The sequence below is a fragment of the Oncorhynchus mykiss genome, chromosome 3, assembly GCF_057628025.1.
Source record: "Oncorhynchus mykiss isolate SJ-2025 chromosome 3, ASM5762802v1, whole genome shotgun sequence".
Classification (NCBI taxonomy): Eukaryota; Metazoa; Chordata; class Actinopteri; order Salmoniformes; family Salmonidae; genus Oncorhynchus; species Oncorhynchus mykiss.
Genome location: NC_143024.1, coordinates 78,373,857 through 78,384,737, shown reverse-complemented (window position 1 = coordinate 78,384,737; position 10,881 = coordinate 78,373,857). Strand labels below are relative to the sequence as shown.

Sequence of the window (10,881 nt, the reverse complement as noted above, 5' to 3'; positions counted from 1 at the left end):
TGTTCTCAACTAGCCTACCTGGTTAAATAAAGGGGAAATAAAATAAAAAAAATAAAAAGAGAAGGAAAAGCAGCCAACAAGTGCTCAGCTCATGTGGGAACTCATTTAAGACTGTCGGAAAAGCATTCCAGGTGAAGCTGGTTGAGAGAATGCCAAGAGTGTGCAAAGCTGTCATCAAGGCAAAGGGTGGCTACTTTGAAGAATCTAAAATATATTTTGATTTGTTTAACTGTTTTTTTGGTTGCTGCATATGTGTTATTTCATAGTTGTGAAGTCTTCACTATTATTCTACAATGTAGAAAATAGTACAAATAAAGAAAAACCCTTGAATGAGCAGGTGTCGGAACGTTTGACTGGTACTGTATAGAGAAGGTGGATGTGGAATGTCCTGACTTAACACCTCCAATAAATCTGGCTCAACATTTCTTTTTAGTTTCTTGTTTTCCCCACACTTTTTGTATGGTCTCAGACAGTACCTACAGCCATTGCATGATATTCTATAGCCTATTGCACATAAAACAGCCCATTGGAAATATACAGTTCCAATGGCTCCCATAAAGAGGAAGACAAGAATATACAAGCCATACTGCTTTTATCACTACAGGTGACCCCTTCTTTATCTAAGCACATCATGATTGCACATTGATAATGTCTCTGGGGTGATATTGAGATATTGCATAAAACTGCAGAAAAGCCAAGAATAACAACAAACATAATAATGTCTCACGGCATCATGAGTGCTAACACCTGTGATGACATCATTACAACAGATACACATCTATTTTCCAAGTGGAGGCATGTAGGGCTGAAATGGGGCTGTTGAAAACACTGACACTGCGGTATATTAAATTGTATAACTGGTTACATCTAGGGCCGAGTCCCAAAATGTCTCTCATTCTCGCCGTGGCAGTTTTATTTCCTACCAGCAGGGGGAATCATTTGAGCGAATATGTCTGGACTGTTTCAATATGCATTGATGACTGTTATCGAGTCCTTGCCAATATTACATACTTTAATCTTGGTTTATTGTACACCTTTTGCCATTGATGAAATTAGTATTTTTCACATGGCCAGATATTTAACCATGATAGTTATGGTGTTCTAATGAACTACTGGAGTATGCCACAATTTCAGTCTTATGAAATGACTACACTCTTACAGTGGTCCCTCTCAATTTGGTACAGTAGTCTTTGTTTGTAATACTAGAGTCTAGACTATGGACTCCATCGACAGAATGTATTCACAAGACTTTCCCACATTCCCTGTGATAATATTTATCCTCTATATGAGGTCGGAAAAACTGTTAAGTGTGGGAGACTTCTAAACATAGATGCCCTTGGAATATTGTTCTGACATTCACCATGTAACGGTCGTCGTCAGTGGAAGAAGAAGAGGACCAAGGTGCAGCGTGGTATGTGTCCATATCTTTTAATAAAGAACTTGAACACTGAACAAAAACAATAACCTGACAACTGAAAACAGTTCTGACTGGTGCAGACACACAACAGAAAACAGTTCTGTCTGGTGCAGACACACAACAGAAAACAGTTCTGGCTGGTGCAGACACACAACAGAAAACAGAAAACAATCACCCACAAAACACAATAGAAACCAGGCTACCTAAATATGGTTCTCAATCAGGGACAACGATTGACAACTGCCTCTGATTGAGAACCATACCAGGCCAAACACAGAAATAGCAAATCATAGAAAAACGGACATAGACAACCCACCCAACTCACGCCCTGACCATACTAAAACAAAGACATAAAAAAAGAACTAAGGTCAGAACGTGACACACCACTACCTCCCTAAACAATACTGCATTGTGCAGCACTGTAGGCACTGATATCAGCAGGCTGCTATTCTCAACTCTTCAAAAGATAACTATCACGCTCTCCCAAAAGCTTGTTCAGACAAACAAAGAGGTGTAATGGGTTCCTACTCAAAAAGATGTTGCATAACGCTTACCAAGCATACGAACACATTACACCTCTGTCTGCTATTCTCAACTCTACAAGCTTCCCAAAGTGGATAGTGCCATTAAGATACTTTCCAATAACTGATCAGTGTTATAATGTTTTTTAATCTGCTCAATGTATTTTGATTGATGTGTGAGTGTCCCTCAGAGGCTGTTGGCCAGGTAATAAACTATCATTTTGCTGGGTGGGTTATCCTTGACTTTCCACTCTGTCTCTTAGCAATACCATTAACGTGAGGTTAATGAACCTTGTATTCATTGAATATAATATTGAGAGAAAAAAATGAACTTTGAAAAAATGCTTTTTTCCCCCGTACACTATTAATGAACGTGATGGGTACTATCAGAGCTGATGGGAATGAGATACAGCACAGGGTAGAGTGAATACATTTAGTGGCCACTAGATGGCAATGTTGCCACATACAAACTTGTGTGTGCTGAGTACTCTGCTTTTTTAGTGGTTTGTTTTATTTGTAATAATTATTTCCAGGAGATGATCCAGCATTAATAACAAACAATGGATAATTAATTTAGGTTTTCTCGTCTGAGGAACATAATTATCAAAATTATATATGTAATGGAAAATAGAACACATCTTGGATTCTAAATTTGTTTTGTTCTTTCTCTCTGACACACACACAGACACACACACACACACACACACACACACACACACACACACACACACACATACACACACACACACACACACACACACACCATTTGTATAACGGTTTTATGATCTATTTTGCAATATAATGTAATGACAATGCCAATCACTGTAATCTCACCTGGAAAAAGATATTTAGGAAGGGCTTAGTAACCTCATAAATGACCTTTATGATGTGAAAAATACTGCTTGTCCATTGCTCCAGTCCACCTTACACAACACCTTTCTTCTGCCACATACAAAACTCCCTGGCCCATAGCTCATATACACACAGTGTCATTGATATATGTCTTTATAGGGACTAAGGCAGCTCAGTAATTAAGTAGACCCAATACATACAAACAATCCCATTAGTAAAGCAAGGTGATAGTGTCGGTTGACGACTCACTCGGCTGTATTACTATTGTCATTGGCTGGCTGGGCTGAGTGGATGGCCCCATTACACAGCAAAATACTGATATGACAAAGCACCAGGCTGAATCCACTGATTTCACAGCGGTAACTAGGCTATAGCAGATATTCCCCGTGGCCTATCCTTCAAAACAAACAATGCATTATCACTATTAGACCACATCTCCAGTTAGATTTCTGTATAAATCATATTTTGTTTTAGATGTATCCAGGCTGTGAGGTGAAATTCATGAACCATCCAGAGCATTTAGTGTCCCATGGGGGAACGCTGTGAAAGTTATAAACTAGACATTTAATGTTAGTATTTAGCTTGCTTTTATTTTACCAAAATATGCAATCGATCTTACAAGGAGTCCTGTTTTATTGTCTGAACACTGTGATGATGTAGAAATATAGACCTTGGTGACACTGTTGGTGATATCTTAGTAAAATTATTTTGCATTAAATGAAAAGCTTTTGGTCTTCTCAAAGGTGTTGTTAGATTACATTGTGGTAATACACATTGGTTTTAATTACAAAGTGAAAGATTAACAACTGAGAAAAAATGAGGGCGAACAATGGTTTTGAATGAGATTTGTCACCTCAGTGGACAATGAAGCAGAACTGTAAATTGTCATTTCTAGCTACCGAGTGTGAAGGGGGTTCATAACATAATATTCATAATATCCATTAAAACCTGGAATCGCTGACATTTCAACTAGCTATACCATTAAAGTAATATGCATTGTACATGTTCTATTTTGGCTATTGTGACTAAAGACAATGTCTCCGAACATCATGTTTGCTGTGGAAAAGGATCTTTAATATATACATTTGATTAATTTAGCAGAATCAAACCCACAACCCTGGCATTGCAAGTGCCATGCTCTACCAAGTGAGTCACACAGGACTATAATATTAATTTAGATTACAATCTAAAGGCTTTCATATGTTTACTTTCCTGCAAGGGTATGTATATGAAATACATTCTCACATTGACTTTAAGTGGGAGTTGTAACAGCCTATGGCATCAAAATCATTGTAATTATTAAGGTTAATTTGGCCATTCGGACCCCAAAAAATATTGAGCAGTATTACATAGGCCTAGATGATGTGTAAACATATTGCAGTTTGGATACAGATTGTTCTAGTAATAGAGCCAAATCAAGATGGATTTTCTATAAAAGAAATCATGAAGGGAATCAAGTTGCTTCTCACCACAGATAATCCCTGTATAATCTAATGCACATTCTCAGTACATTAGAATATAAAACCTACTAGAGACATCAACTGTCATGTCATTCTTTAACACTTATTGTTTGAGTACTTGGAGGAGGGAAGGAAGCAAGAGGTGGAAGGAGGAGAGGAGAAGCAGCAGGAGCCTCAGGTCATCAACCCTTGACCCCTGACCTCAGCTCTTGAATCGCTGGCATATGTCTGATTTCCCCACTTCTCCCCTCACTCCCTCCCTCCCTCAGAAATGTGACTATAGCTGAGAAAGAATGCACTGCAGTTACCCTTTAAGGAGCATTCCTCAATGTGTGAACTGCCCCTCTCCACCACCACTACACCCAACCTGAGTCACCTCTGGTCTCTTGGTCCTCCCTTTCATGAACACTCACACTTGACTTTTTTCCCTCTCTTACCACCTCTGACTTTGTTGATAGCTACTTTATTGAGTAAACATGTACTTACTATGACTGTAATATGTGGTTGTCTCACCTTAATACCTTAAGAGAGACGTACTAACTGTAAGTTGCTCTGGATAAGAGCTTCTGCTAAATGACTAAAATGTCATGTCAGATGTGAACATGGTAATATATTTCCTCCAGATAAACATCTCAGCGGAGAAGTATCGACCTAATAGATTTATGTGAGAAGATAAAATACAGTATACATTTGCAGCAAAAAGTGCAGTCATATAAAAAGTATATTCCCTCTGAGAAGTGGAATTTCACAAAGGTAAACACTCAAACCCTGTCGCTGAAAATAGCTTTCCTTTTCTTGTATGCTGTGTTGCTCTGTCTGGAAAATGGGTCTGTATGACATAACAGCACCATAGAAACCCTCATGCGTCTCTCGCCTGTGCGGTTGCTTGCAGTGGGGGATGGGAAGGATGGAAGTAGGGGGGGTACAGTGTTACTGAGTTCACAAAGCCTTTCCTCACTCACACGCATGTGCACACAGAGGCACACACATAGGCACTGACTTACACACACACGCACACACACACACCCAAGCACAAACACACACACAGATGCGAGCACACACAAACATGTGCATAAACACTAGCACACACACACATACACAGTAGGCTTCTTCTTTGGTCGGTGGATTGTCTTGGCCCTGCCAGACTGACTCACACCCTGCCTGTGCTCGTATTCTCTTTATGGTATGAATAAAGCAGGAGGGCTTGGGAGCTAAATCCAATATGTCAATGGGTACTGCAGCACAGTGAGAAACAGAGACACAGCTGGATAAAACCCTGCTAGAGGCTGCGCTTCCCAGTGCTAATAACAGCCCAACAAGAGCTGTGTGACTATCGGCACCCTTCCCCCACATCAACATATTACCATCCCCACTCTGTGCTGTCTAGAAAGGTCACGTGACCCTCATCAGTCTCCCGGGTTGGGGGAGGGGGAACAGATTGAACCTGTTCTTTGTTAGGAGGTCAGACCCAGCTCCATGGCAGGAAGAGTTCTTACCACATACACACTAATAGCCGTACACTTACAGGCTACAAATTAAGCCCAGTTCAAATAATTAACATAGGCCCTACTTCAGAGCAGAAAACACTAGCCACGCTGGCCACAAAATCCCCAGAGGCCTGGAAAGTGTAGTTACAAGTGCATATTGGAAAAGGCAATTTTTTCGCCCGTTGACCCCTAAATAAGGGGGTAATATTGTAATAAGACAATGTGATGAGGAATATGATCAAATCCTTTAATCTGTTTGTACAGCCAATATATATATTTAATCAGAATAAAGTAGAAAAGATGGTTTTACCATAAAATCATTTGCAGGAGAAAGGAGAAAGCTACATCCTGGGATGCAAGGATGCAGCAACTTTACTCGCAATAATGATTTATAAAGTTTGATGTAAAAGTGTAATGTATTTGGATGGTTTTACTGTCAGTTACATCTTAATTAATCTAAATTATATTTAAATTCAATTTTGACTATGAGTGATGCTTTTGATATACAGTCACACTTAGCAGTTCAGAATCCACATTTTACTTGGCTACAATAGTAGTACAGTCGGTATCACTATCATTGGTGAAATAAAATGTGGAAACGGTAACAGTGATTGCTAAAGTACTATGCAATACTATGTAATACGTGTTAATAACAATGTTATTACATAGGTATGAATCCATTGCTATCTTTTTCAAACGTGTGCATGGTACTCTGACCTACTGTATGATGATGAATTGCATAATTCTTTAGTCTTTTGTGCGCAAATATTCACGCTCATACGGTAACCAAAGGAATGTGTCACACGAATGTAGAGCAGTAACGATGTCAACTTGTTATTTACTTTCCAAATCTGAATGACTGAGCAATGCCAAAGGAGAATTAATCAACCACTATGTGACCCTACAGGCGAAAAATACAGTTCGGTGGGGGAGGGGATTCAACTCAAAGGCCAGATACAATGTAGGGTTGCATCATGTGAAGATTACTACCGTAGCCCTTTTACCAGATCCAACCAACCCAAGGTCTTTGGCCTTTGTGCATTAGAAACATTAGTCATTTTCTAACAAAGCTGAGATTATAATGATTGCAATTCTTCAAACTTGGAATTCCCGATTCACTTCAAATATATATTTTGGGATTACAGTGTAGTTTATTCTTGATTGATGTAGATGTGTAATCAAACAATAATATTTTACCATATAAAGTAATACATAGGCCTACTTTAAAATAATATCACACAATATGTTTTGTAGGGGTTGCAATTACATTAATCAATAATCATTGTTATCATCACTCAATTTATATTTGTCTTTTAAAATGGCAAAATGCATTGTAAAAATTACAAGTAGGCTACCAAATACAATACATGACTATAGCTACAATGCTCTTTGGTTGAAGTTTGCAGTGGCCATGTTCTGAGACCACATATAGCCTACATGTACATGCAATTATGTACAATAAATTAACTTGAGGCAATAACAGCTAATAACCATCATTTTTAAATGGCACAATAGAGGAAATCATTGAAGAGAGGTCAAACAATGCCATTCACGTGCATTAGAATTGACTATAAATTCTCATTTTTTATCTATAAAGAACATGGCATGTAGGCAAAATAACATCATGGTATTTCGTTACCATTTAGGCTACTGGAAGGATTTTTATGTTTTGAAGAAGCAGGATCAAGGTCAGGTGCTGATTTTTTCATTGTAGGTCACGACAGTCTCTTTCTCTCTCTCTCAGCCCTCTTTCTCTATGCCGATGAGCGCTTGCTGCTGTCTCTTGACGTTCTATTTTCAGAAACGGTGAAAACTCAATTGCATACATCCCCAGCTTTAGACCTCGCGCTTCTTTAAACTTTACATGCCACACAATCATTTGCCAGGAATATATATTTTAGACCATCTCTGTTACCTTCGGAACGCAGTTAGAGATAGCAGCGGTGGACAGAACTTGAAGTATGATAAGCAAAATGGGAGGAAAGTCTTCCCTTGCTTATTGAGTTGCAGGCTCTCCTTGTGGAAGTGGAAGAGGTGGCGGCAACACCACGAGCTCACTCTCTGAGAAAGGTAAGTTAGAACTTTTGTTCAAGTGTCATTAATAGTAACATTGTATTTCCATGAATTATACATTGTTGCATGTTAGTACTTGCTGAACTGAGTAACACTGTTTATTATGACACGTTTACTGGATCACACTACATGTGTAGAAATGTCTTCCAAAGGAACATTTCGATTTTTTAATTGTTAGTAGTCTAATATAAACGTTGCTTTTTATTTTAACATAGTACTTTAATTATTGTATATTTTGACATAAATCAAACATTTTGTTGAGCTGCAATACATCAAATGTAGTAACTTCTGGTGGCAGTTACTGTGTTTCCCTGCTGAGTTATAATCCTGATTTTTAGATTAAAGAGTAAATGAAAAAGAAAACGTGTGATGCAATTTAACATACTCAAACTTAATAATAAAATGTCATATTGGCCACATTTAAAAGGTATTGCTCATGCAGATAGTTCGGAAGCGCATGAGTGGGGGAGGGGAAGTAGAGTCAACTGCACCACCAGTCAGACAGACATTGGCTTCATGGTAGCTTAACCTGCTGCCAGGGTTGCTTCTTTTTACAGTATAAGTCAAAATGGTGACATTTAGCCCATGTGTAAAAGCAACACTCACCCTCCAGCCCATTCAATAAATTAGTTCAAATGCTAATTGAGCATTGGATTTTAGAGTTTGTGTATTTCCTTATATTTACACATGAAATTAGAGGAGTCTTTCGAGAATGGATATACTGAATGGTATTGGCGAAGCTTGTGGATAGGTCACTGGGAGGCTTGAGGTTTGGAAGAGGCATCATCACATGGAATGTAGCCTAGGCCTATCCCACTGGGCAAAAACGGGTTGACTCAACGTCATTTCCACACCATAAATGTTTTTCAGCTTGGAATTGTTCAAAATGTAACTTTATTTAACGAAGCAAGTCAGTTAAGAACAAATTCTTATTTACAATGATGGCCTACAGTGGGTTAACTGCCTTGTTCAGAGGCAGAACGAGAGATTTTTTACCTTCTAAGTTCAGGATTTGATCCAGCAAACTTTCAGTTACTGGGCCAACGCTTTAACCACCTGCTGCTCTCTGACTCTGATTGGATTCGCAAAAAGTACTTTTTTTCACCCAACTTTGAACCTAAATCCAATATCATGGTTGAATTCACGTTAGTTGACCACTCAACCAAATGTAAATACAAAATAGACATTTAACTGATGTCTGTGCCCAGTGGGATGGCACCACCTCGATCACCTGTTGATCTGATGGTATCTAGGTCCTTACGTTAGACACAGAACACAGCGCTGTAAAGACTATTTAGGCTCTATGTTAACATAAAGTCATTTCCATCCTCCCACTTACATTTTATGGGATAATGTGCAGTCATATAAAACTTGACAACAAAAAACAACATTCTTCAATGTATGGCAAGAGTTTATCAGTACAGTGAGACTGGAATTATTGTATTCGAACTCTTATGATAATCCTCCATTACCAAGGAATCTGAACTAATAAAGGCCTAGAATACCAACAAAAACTGGAGCTTGTCTTGCCTGTGTCCACTGGTTTGGTTGTAGAGTGAAACCAAATGAGTCATAAGAACAACTGGTTTAGTGCCATCTATTAAAAGAACAATGGGGGTTTATTATAACTTAATTGCTGCTCCTGGATGACAAGGCTTTTCCATTTGTGGAAATCTACAAGCTATTAGAGAGTGGTAATGTAGAAAGTCATTATTAAGCTATGACTGTGAACCTTGACCCCATTTTGGAGATGGAGCAGTATCGATGGTTAATAGCAACCCAAAGCCTTAATGCAGCGTTTCCCGAGCTTGGTCCTCGGGACGCTAAGGGGTGCACGTTTAGTCAGCGCTTAATGATTAGTTGATTATTTGAGTCAGCTGTGTAGTGCTAGGGCAAAAACCCAAACATGTATCCCTTAGTGTCCCAAGGACCGAGTTTGGGAAAACCTGCAATGATATTGTCAAGATTTTGAATTGGTTTATGTCTCAGTGAACATTATGTTCTGGGAGATTATATAGTTGTTTTTCTCCCGATGAGCAGTGTTTCAGAAGTCCCAGATTTTTTACACTTGAATGTCTCAGCTTTCTAGGGGGCCTAGATTAATAATATTGTTGGCCATGGTATGGCTATTGAAGGTTCAGTGATCTGATTTGGCTTTAGTGGTGACGTTGTGTGTTCAGGTTAGAAATGCCTGGATGGTTGTTGCTAAAGTGACTAGAATTATATATACAACAGCCAACTTAACATAATTTGGTCACATACACTGGATATCTGTAGTGAAATGTGTTGTTTTACAGCAGGCAACCCTGGACATGGAGTGCCACAGGCACTTTATGTTTTTGATTTATCTGACCTGGAAGACCAGGTGTGTTGAATTTAGGCAATCACTGAACTGATCAATTAGCTCAGTTGGTCAGGGCTGCTTTCAGTACATTAAAACGTAATTGAATGGAAGTGGTACTGTACTAAACGACCAGTTGAAAAATGGGGAAGGACTGGGTTGTGGGTTCAGAATGCGCCACTGCCCTTTAAATATGTCACTCATTGCGTCAAGCCACACACTGGCACGCCCAATGAATGGAGTAAACATAGCTCAATGTCCGTTCAAGAATGTTTTGGGAAAACGTGTCATTCAGTAAAAAACGTTCAGCAATGTAGCAAACGTTCAAGCGAACTGAATTCACCCCTTGTTTAGGGCCAGCCTAGATGGAACTTAACTTAATCCTGCAGTACCTTAGGCACTCCAGGAACAGGGTTGCCTACCCATAGCCATAGTAGTACGGCACCCCTGGAGCAAATTAGGGTTAAGGGCACATTGGCCAATTTTTATTATTACCTTTTTATTCTTATATTTTTTTTACCTTGTCCACTGGTTTGGTTGTAGGACCAATGCTCTAACCGCTAGACTATCTACCGCTCTTTCAGATGGACTCTTTGCCCTGAGTTGTAGTTTTATTAAATATTAGTTTTCATTTTTCAAATAGACATGTTTTACATACAACAAAAACATGAATTGCCTGAAAAAAGAAAGTAGCGTAAAACAGAAAAGGTAACCTATTTCCTTCCATGAA

General features: G+C 38.9%; 1 protein-coding gene across 1 annotated transcript in view; it reads left to right on the top strand.

Moving 5' to 3' along the window:
• Positions 1 to 6,528: 6,528 nt before the first annotated feature.
• The window catches only part of LOC110520431 (F-box-like/WD repeat-containing protein TBL1X), a 43,033-nt gene continuing 38,680 nt past the window's right edge, over positions 6,529 to 10,881 (top strand). The window contains exon 1 of the mRNA XM_036974988.2: positions 6,529 to 7,807. The gene's annotated coding sequence lies outside the window, so the exon portion shown is untranslated. The remainder of the gene's footprint in view (positions 7,808 to 10,881) is intronic.